At 49.2% G+C, this 9,637-nt stretch overlaps 1 protein-coding gene across 1 annotated transcript in view; it reads right to left on the reverse strand.

Moving 5' to 3' along the window:
• The window catches only part of EXOC4 (exocyst complex component 4), a 767,286-nt gene that overhangs the window by 165,952 nt on the left and 591,697 nt on the right, over nucleotides 1–9,637 (reverse strand). The gene's annotated exons all lie outside the window — the stretch shown is intronic.

The raw sequence follows: 9,637 nt of genomic DNA on the forward strand, positions 1-9,637 counted from the left end.
TGGCACCCATGAGGCTCTTGGGGGCGGGGGGGGGGGGGGCGATTAAGACAGAAATCTGAACCCAAATTTGTTACTTCCAGGGCCCCACCTTGAGACAAGAGGCCTGTGAGAGTCACCACAAAGCAAAGGGTTTCTGCGATTTGTTTTCAAAGCTTCAAACCCATCCATCTATTAAGAGTAAGACAGACTAACATTTGGATGGTGCCTTACGATCTGTAGAATGTTTTCACATACACAACATATGTTACACCACTTGACTCACATTATTAATCATCATAATAAACATCGATTGCCTGCTTACAAGCACCAGGTAGCATGCTAAGCACTCTAAAAGCTTCATCTCATTTATTTATTATTATTATTTTTTAAAGCTTCATCTCATTTAATCCGCTCAACAGCCCTGCGACCAAGTGGGCCTGGTGACCAGCCCCAGTTTAAAGCTGGGGAAACCAGCCCAGAGAGATGACGGGCTGCTACGTGGCCCCTCTAACTGCTCCATTCTGCCTCAGACAGAACTAGAGCTTGGGGCTCGTGAGGACAGGCCAGGCATTTTCTCACTCGGTCAGAGGACCTCCTGTTATTCTTATCACAGTCAAAGGAGACAAATAAAATCGGACAACCGCCTACATTCACTGTAGTGCTTTTCACATCAGCCAACTCCCAATTTGTGGAAACAATTGAAATGTCCGTTAATAGATGATGGATAGAAAAGACGATTCAGTCACACAATGGAATACTACTGTACAGCCAACAAATCTGTCTTGGAAGAAGTACAGCCAGAATGCTCCGTAGACGCCTAGGTAGTGAGACTTTGTCTCGGATACTTTGGACATGCTATCAGGAGAGACCAGGCCCTGAGGGCCATGCTTGGTAAAGCAGAGTGGGGGGCAGCCCCAAAGAGGAAAGCCCTCAACAAGATGGATTGACGCCTTGGCTCCAACAAGGGGCTCTAACAGAACAATGGCGAGGAGGGTGCTGGGCCGGGCAGTGTGTCCGTCTGTTGTCCACAGGCTCGCTATGAATCAGAACCGACTGGATGGCACTTACACAACAGCATCCTCAGGAGCAGTGAAAGCCTGACGCATGTTGCTCCTTGGGTGAGCTCTCAAAGCAGTACGCTGGACCAAACACGCAAGCCCGTCACAACAGGAGAAGGACCGTATGACTTCACTGACACAAAATACGCATCACCAAGGGGGCTTTCAAAAAGCGTGTGGAAAAAAACGGAATGCACAGAGGATGGGAATTTTCCACCAGGTTTTGGACACTCCCTTGTGTCCAAAGAAACCAGAGTATCAGGTGTGGGGAGGGAAGGGTGAAAGGGGTCACTTTTGCTTAGTAGACAGGGTTTCTGTTCACCACCGTGGGATGGCGTAGGAAAGTAAGTGAGAATGGTTGTGCAACTGGAAAACTAATCCGCGTCAGCCATTTGGACGTGTAGGGATTCTTGACGTGGCAAATGCTCTGTGGGGGGTATGTCCATCACAAGAATAGAAAGGAGTTAACTCTCCAAGGGAAGAACAGGCCACCTTCCAGAGCAGTGGTAGCAGCATCTTGTGCAGTGTCGGGGTTTTGTCTGGGAAGCAGCACCTTCAGTAATGGCTCTCCCTCTGATTCAGGAGGGACTGGGCTGTTTAAGCCCTCAGCTCATGCCGCCTTCAAACGGAGAATTACAGGGGCGCAAAGATTCATCCACACTCATCAGCCTGGAATCCTTTGGTCAATAACGGATTTGTTGAATATGTCATCTTGGGAAATCATATAGGCCATTGGTCCTTAGTCATGGATATAAACGCGGTAAAAAGTGCCTTACAGTCAGAGGGTGACTCATCTGGAATCAGAGGCATTTCACTACACGTAAACACAGACAGTGGGGTACAGAGCTTAGGTTGCGGGGGGGGGGGTCCTTTTCCCTCTAGAAATAAGAAAGAGCGGATACGCAGAGACAGCTGTTCTGGACTCAACGGGAGACCAGCTCGAGCTCTGAGCTACCCTTGCACGCAGCGTCAGATGATTTCCACGGTGGCGCTTTCTCATCCTCCCCGCCCTCTCCCGGAAAATAATCAGGAAAGGAAGGCACGGCGAGGTTTCTGTAAGGCAACCCTTGGAGGGACCCAAATTACAGCCTCCGCAGAAGCCCCGCAAGTTCAACTTCCTTTCGTGTATTGATTTTAAGATTAAAGCACTGCGGCTTCACCCTGATCCATAATCCGGTATTTGTGTGTGAGTGACAGGAATCGATTCTGTTCGGCTACATGTCCCCAAGCTCCTAAAAGGGATCTAAACTCCTCGCTCTGATGCCGAACCCAGGCTCCTGCCCAACACGAGGAGAGCAGTTAATGAGGGAGCCTGGCATCCTGACGATGTCCATTTTGAAATCTACGACAGCTCAAGAGAAGGGGAGCGTGATGGATGACTGGGTGCTCAATTCTAGCCCCAATGTGCTACCATCTCTGGGAAGAGTCTGGTGGTGCAGGGGTTCAGTGCTTGTGGTCAATTGAGGGATGGGGTGAGAAAGTAATGCAGCTAAATCCTCCACGTTCTTAATGATGGGTCTGGAAAGCCCACTCCAGTGGGGGAAGACCCTCACAGTTATGAGGTATAAGTAAGTTTTAATATACATTCTCATGACTGAACACAGTCCCTCTAATAACATCCCCCTCCCCCCAGAACGGTACTGTCATAAGAGAGCTACCATAAAAGATGTCTCCTACTTGTGCCTGGCTATTCTGTGTGTCTGGAGGTTATCTGTTGAGAAGAGCAATCAAGTCCTATAGCCAACCCACCTTATAATATAGCAACCCCCTGGGGAGGGCTCAGGGGCATTTGCTAACTAACACTAGGTCAAGATGGTGACTCACCTCATTGCTGGTTTATTATGGTCCCCACTTATGATATCACCTATTAACTATGTAATATGTTAGCTGTATGACATGCATGCCTGCTGAAAGATCTGTAAGCCCCATTATAGATACCCATTGGAAATTACATTCACTCTTTCAGTCCTGACATGGGATGAGGAGCCCTGTGTCCCTCTGTCTGTCTCTAGTATTTTCCACAACTTCAAAGCCACTCTTGAGGACCCATTTGAATGTTGGGGAGCCCCCCACGCCCCTGCAAGTGCTCGGCTGCTAAGTGAAAGGTTGGCAGTTTGAAGCTACCCCCCAACCACTCTGTGGGAGAATGATGTGACAGCTGGCTTCCCTATGAATTACATCAGTCTCAGAAATACCACGGCAGCTGTACTCTGCCCTACAAGGGCCTCACGAGTTGGAACTGACTTGATGGTGGTGCGTTTTGGGAGCCGTCGCAGGGACAGGTTGTGGTAGCGCCTTTCTTTCTCATGACCCAGTTTCGTCCTCTGATGACTTCAGGATACTTTGATGGTGCTCATGGCCTCTGAACTCCCATCACTTGGGGATTCGATTTGAGCTGGGGCGTTTTGCAAGGGTGAGGACTGTGTGTGTCCACAAGTCATCTCAGGTGTGAGAGGTGGTCACACGTGAGATCCACATTCTTTTTTTCCTTCTGCCCACCTCCTATCTTTCCCCACCCCGCTTGTTTTGCTCCAGAGTTTCCGAGTAATGTTAATAGAAACCCCCGACCCTCGCCCATCTGCATGTCCCGTATGTGAGGGAGGTTAACCATGGATATCTTGGTGTCTAGACTCTCTCCAGGGAGGCTTGAGTTTGATCTGTATTTGGTGCAGGGCTTTAGGGTAAGAATGGTGCAGAGGGGTAGGGATGCCTGTAAGCCCCTCTTCACAAGACCCCTCAAAGGATGTCTGCTGTCCCTCTTCTGTGCCATCAGAAAACCCTGAGCATAATTGTAGCTGCAAGCTCCTGTGCATGGCCCCTAGAGGTCAAGGTGGTGGAGATAAACAGGGCTTCCAGGCATGGGATGATTAGAATGCCCCGGCTTAATTCTAGTGACTGTGCTCCGCTCGGGGCCCTGTGATGCTTTATGATTATATACCATTTTCCAGCTCTTTGGTTGGTTTGCCCTGTCTCGGCAGCTCTCTGGATAATCAATCACTACATTCTCTTCAAGGAAAATGACACCGTGGTTTGCCAAATGATGGGTATTTTTACTGAGACGGAAAAAAGTCCCCATTTCTCAAGAATGTACAACCAGTTCCAAATCAGTGGCTCCGGCGCACGAAGGCTGAAAATCGCACATTTCTAACAAGGTCAAGCCTGTTTGTGTTTACTTGATCTCTCTGGCTTCGCACACGATTTGATGGGGCCACTGTTCATTTAATTTCAGGAGTTGCAAATGCTGCCCGTTACAACTTCGTAATAAGGAAAACCCTGATTGCAGCCGTTGTCATTTCTATTACGCCCATCACAAATGATTGATACTTGTTTAGAAGCAACTCAATTCACATGTCCTGCAACTTATTGCCAGGTAATAAAGTCTGGCATGATATGAAAATGAGAGAAATACCTAAGGAGAAAAAGCTATCCAGGACAGCGGATGTATCAAACCAAACCCAACCAAACACAGAAACCTGGCTGCAAAAACTCAGTGACCAGGGTTTGTTACAGGAATATGCCAAGTGTCCCAATACAAATGTGTCTAGAGGTGCCAGTTCTTTGATCTGAGCCTAAGCCTATGTATATCTAATATATATCTATATCTATATCTAAATTAATCAATTACGAAGATTGGACCTTTAGATTTTGCCCATTATGTTCCTCCAAAGGGACTCTGTGTCGTCGTATTTATGCCAATACTACAGAAAATGTCCAAATTGGGAAAACTTGGAGTAGAAGGAGAGTGATGTGGCTTCTTCAGAGACTTTTAATATGCCAGCGTCACGATGAATCTCAAAGACGTGAATGTGGCTGTCAATCTTCCTTTGATTGACAGAAGCCAAGAAAATGTGTCTTGCATCTTTTCACATCTTCTGGAACAGAGGTCTGGGAAGACCTCTTCTGTTTTCTGATTCCACCACTGAGGACCCAGGCCTTGGTCAGGACACAGCAGGAGGCACTTGGAGGGATGGGGAAGAGCACTCTGGATGCCCCCCGTACCCCCATCCTTTTCCTCTGGTCCAGGCCGCTCTCTACAGCCTCCTCTCCAGTTGCACTGCACAGGCCCACGCAGCTCGGACCCCACGGAGTAACTTGTTTCTAGGTGCACTCCTGCCTTGTGCTGAATGCCTTGCCTAGGGAATCCAGAGTTATCTGAAGTCAGCTCAAGCGTAATCTGTTCTGAAGTAGCTGGGTCTCTCCTTGTTATCACAGCACCCTGGTTAATCTCGGTCAAGACTCCCATCAGGGTATGGTGTCCAGGGGGGCTCCCGCCATCAGGGGCTCACTGAGGTGGTCATTTCTTCTGCCCATCGATTGCTGCTTCCATGAACCTGATTCCAGAAAAATGAAACCCCAGACGACTTCAATCCTTTCTTCGCTGACCATTAGGCTGTCTGTTGGTCCAGGTGTGGGAGTGCTATTATCATCACCTGGTGACAGTGGAGGAAATTGTTCAAGATCACATGACCGGAAGGCAGCAAGGCCAGCCAGGATGCAAATCCAAGTAGCCTGAACCCACTGTTTTCTGTTGCTTACACGGCTCTCTAGGGCAGTGGTTCTCAACCTGTGGGTTGCAACAACCCCTTTGGGAGTCAAATGACCTTTTCACAGGGGTCACCCGATTCATAACCATAGCAAAATGACAGTGATGAAGTAGCAACGAAAATAATGTTATGGTTGGGGGGTCCCCACCACATGAGGAACCGTAGGAAAGGTCCGAGGCATTAGGAAGGCTGAGAACCATGCTGTAGACAGTTCGTTGTTCAGGGTGTAGCATGGTCAAGGGCCATGAGGTCTGATTGTGGGAGAAGTCCACGGTGGCCTTCAGATGGAAGCTCCAGGAGTAGAGTTGGTGAGACCCAAACCAGACTTACTGGAAGCTGAGGAGGAAGTGTGTGTGTTGAGGGAGACAAGGTGTTCGTTCAGGCCACTGGCAGAGCAATGGAGATGTGGCGCGAAGGAGACCGATGGGAGGGAGTCAGGATAGCCAAGGAAAATGGGCTCTCTGGGCTCTTTAGGCTGTTCTCTATGGTCCGCCTTCTGGGGCCAATGGCCATGCCAGGGCCGGCTGCCAAAGACCTTACAGCCCCACTGAGAAGCCAGCAGGGTCTCATCTCTGTCCTCACATTCCTGATGGCCTGGCCGCATCATTCACCCAGAACTGCCCTCCCTCTCCCCCCACAAGACAATAAAGCTAAACGCTAAGGACATAAGACTGTCGTACTGGCTGAGGCTCATAGCTCAGCTTGTCTTACAGTCAGTTCTCTTTCTGAAGTGAGGCTGGAGCATAATTTCCCATGCCCTGCTAACAGCATCCCCCCCAGCATTTGCTAACACCCTTCTCTCTGAGAGCTGAGAGTACCGCGCAGATATCTCCATCAATAGCTCAACAGATTGGGAGGAAGTGGAACAGTCATTATCATCCCTATTTTATGGCAAGTCTAACACTTAGAGCCGTTTCAAGGAACAAGGATAACACTATAGAAGAGGTTTTCAAAGAATTCCAGAGCATCAAGCTGCCACCAGAGGGAGTTTGAAATGCTTTCACTTCTCTGTGCTTCTCAAATGCTCATTCCCCTCCGACTGGGCTCTGCTAAGTCATAAAGCGGTAGTATTCAAGCATTTGGTGTGATTATTTTTGTCTTTTTAAAGATTACGCGTCCTTGACCCCGCCCCCAGGGCCAAGAAACCAGCCCACCTCAAAAGGCACTTTTTTGCTAGTGAAGGCAGGGGCTGGCCTGGAGGAGGCTCCGGGGACCCACCACAGGGCATGACTCATTAGGGAAGGGCCTAATAAATCTATACATCAATATGTCAGAGGAGGAAGTTCGGTGGAGCCCGTGGGAAACGCAGGCTGCACGCACATTTGCTCCGCTCCATGCAGGCTCACCTGTCTTGGGTGGCACGCACCATATCATAATCCATTATGCTGACACGTTTCTCGACAAATTGTTTCAGCCTCAGTTACTCATGCACCTCAGAGGTGAAATCTGGAGCCCTCTCCGGAAGGGAATGAGCAGGGAGCCTGGCTTCCAGGAAAGGGGAACATATGGAACCGTTTGGGGGGAAGAACGTGCACGCAGGCGTGCACACGCAAGGGGAAATGTGTTCAAGGGGGGAGAACAGCTCAGACATGCCTCGTACTGGGAGGCACATAACATCCGACAACGAATGGGTTTTCAAAAGTAGCTCCCACTTTGAAGGAAACTCGCTGTTCGACACCCGCTGAGCTCGCCAGCTCCGGTGCCAGGGTAAACTGACGCGCTCCGTGTCAGAATGGATTCGACAGCCTTGAGTTTGGTTTGAAAGGTTTAGGAACTTTCAAGAGGCTTGGTGGCGTGGTGGGTTGTGTATTGGGCTGTTAACTGCAGGGTCTGCAGTTCCAAACCACCAGCCACTTCTTGGGAGAAAGACGAGGCTTTCTGTTCCCATGCAAAGACCGACAATCTTGGAAACCCACGGGGGCCCTTGTGGCTTTGGGGTTGCTGGGAGCCAGAATTGACTGCACAGCAGTGAGTGAGGTGGGAGGAAACTTTGATCTGCACAATGGATGTAAAAGCAAATGACCAGAAGACAGGAGACCTGGGTCCCAAACTCCGTCCCAGCCCTGCCTGACATTGGGCAGCTAAACAAGTCATTTTCTTCATTTGCCAGGCTGTGGTATTATTCTCCATGAATGACAGGGTGCCCTCACGCCGGCCAGGAACTCAGAAAGTACACGTGGGCATTCGCTCATCTTCTCCACTTGTGGAGATAACTCCCGGCACAGGTATTTAAGACGAAAGAGGCTGGAATGACAGGGCCCACCACCACAAGCTGGGGGACTGAACTCAGTGGCCTCCTGCCAAATTCAGTGCGAGAAAAACAGCACTAGAACCGCCCACACTGCACCCAGGAAGCAGCTTGTCTCCAGAGTCCAAGAACAGTTTGTGGTTTCATAAGGAGAATGCTGACGCTTCGACATATTTCTTTCTAGGACAATCTTTTCACACATCTACACCACTGGGAGGGGCCTAGCCAGCCCAGAGAATGAACAATCATTTCCAGAAATCTTGCCGACCTCGCCTACCTGGAGGGTGTGGAAAAAACACATGGGGCCAACATAGTTCCAACTTTGTAGGTTGGCAGGTAAGGATGCGCAAAACATTTTGAAACAGACTGTGGTAACAATTGTACAACACTGCTTGATGGGCTGGAACTATGCTATCTATAAGAACACCCCATAAAATGATTTAAAAACAACACATACACCAATCATTTACCTTGCCAGTGTTTTCCTAAAAATATGAATACTTTCATACAAAAACTAGAGGGGAAATAGTATCAGAAAATAGAGACAGTCCTGATCAAGAAGGTGAAGTTGAGAGCCCTCCCTCCCTCTCATTGTCTGCCTCTCTCTCACCTATGCACACCTTACACACTACCCACTCCATTCCCCTTCCCTGTGAACTGCATCCTGGACTGGCTGGCCCAGGTAGGTGGACCAATCTTGGGGATGCACAGCTCCAGGATGTAGTGGGTACCACTGTCAGAGGGCATGTTTTGTCGACCACTTATTATGCCAAGGGGCAATGTTCAACAGCTGGGACTGCTTAGAACTTTGAGGTAGGGGTGTGTGGGGGTATGTTTTGCCTTTAGAAGGCATCATTTTACCAAACCTGGGATGCAGTCTCTCGTCTCTCACTAGTCGACAGATAAGCACCAGGGCCAGCACCTTGCTTGTTTGTGTTCATCTTTTTTTTCTCTGTCGTTTTTATCTTTTTTGAATCGGAGAAATTAAGTTCCCAGAGATCCAGCTGCCATGGTTTTAAGCATGAAAATGCTTTGAAATAAGAAATGAATACAAGACTCAAAAATCCTAAGCGCAACTGTGAAAGAGTTCAGCGGCCTCTTCCTGGGGGTGACTTGGGTGGGGGTGGGGGGGCGCAGGAGGAATGCACAGCTGTAATCTGGAAAGGGGGCTCTGATGACTCACGGCACCCCTTCCCTAACAGAAGATGATGGGGCCTGGCCCAACATCCAGACGGCGCATTCAAATCGTCTTAATGGGGTCTCGGTTTTTTGTCTTTTAAATCCTCAGTTCCTTTTATCACTAAGATTATCGTTTTTCCCTCTTCTTCTTTAAATGAAAAGTAGAATGTCCCTGCTGCCCATTTTCTCCCTTGATTGTTTTGCTTTTGTTCTACAAATGAGGGCCGAAATGAGTGCTTAGATCAGGAGAGATTTCCAGATGGTCAGACAAATGCGCGCCGGACGCGTGGGCTGGTTCCCTCGTAGACACGGACATGCGGCCCTCGAGGTGCCCCCTCGGCGCCCCTCTGACCCGAGGACCGTCTTTGTTACTGTTCCCCTGGATTTCTGCCCAAGAGGAGGCTCTACATGGGCTTAATTGCTGCATTCAAAATGGGAAGTTCTTGGGCATTTATTAAAAATACGAGGTTCGTTTCCTGGTGTCTGGATTTGAAGGCAAATGGGAAACGTGTATATTTATAACTTTTTCTCCTGACTTGGCTCCCTTCTTCCTCGCCCTCCAGGAGCAGGTGCCAGGCCTTTGAACCTGTTCTTTGGGGTTGGGTCCCCTGCTCAGAACTGGCATTCCC

This window comes from Echinops telfairi, unplaced genomic scaffold (assembly GCF_000313985.2).
Source record: "Echinops telfairi isolate 266 unplaced genomic scaffold, ASM31398v2 ScPeMD7_23;HRSCAF=83, whole genome shotgun sequence".
In the NCBI taxonomy this organism is placed as follows: Eukaryota; Metazoa; Chordata; class Mammalia; order Afrosoricida; family Tenrecidae; genus Echinops; species Echinops telfairi.